This window comes from Passer domesticus, chromosome 13 (genome assembly GCF_036417665.1).
Source record: "Passer domesticus isolate bPasDom1 chromosome 13, bPasDom1.hap1, whole genome shotgun sequence".
In the NCBI taxonomy this organism is placed as follows: Eukaryota; Metazoa; Chordata; class Aves; order Passeriformes; family Passeridae; genus Passer; species Passer domesticus.
The window spans coordinates 5,179,452-5,179,725 of NC_087486.1; positions in this window are offsets into that span (position 1 = coordinate 5,179,452).

The window sequence follows — 274 nt, forward strand, 5'->3', positions numbered from 1 at the left end:
TGGCCACTCTGCAGTGCAGGAATGTTGCACCAGACTGAGCTGTGCTGAGAGCAGCAGGGGGAGAACACAGCTCTGCCAGAGCTCTTCAGCTCAGCTTTCCCCAGCTACTGTACAATAAACTCCAAAGACATTTCACTAAGAGCTACCCCAGGAGCACATCATAAATGGTAAAGGAAACAAACTTCAGCATCTTCAGGCATGTATGTCCCAAATTCAGATTCCAAAGCCTCAACTGTGGAAATTCTAGTGCTTGATGGAAAATCCAAAACAAAGC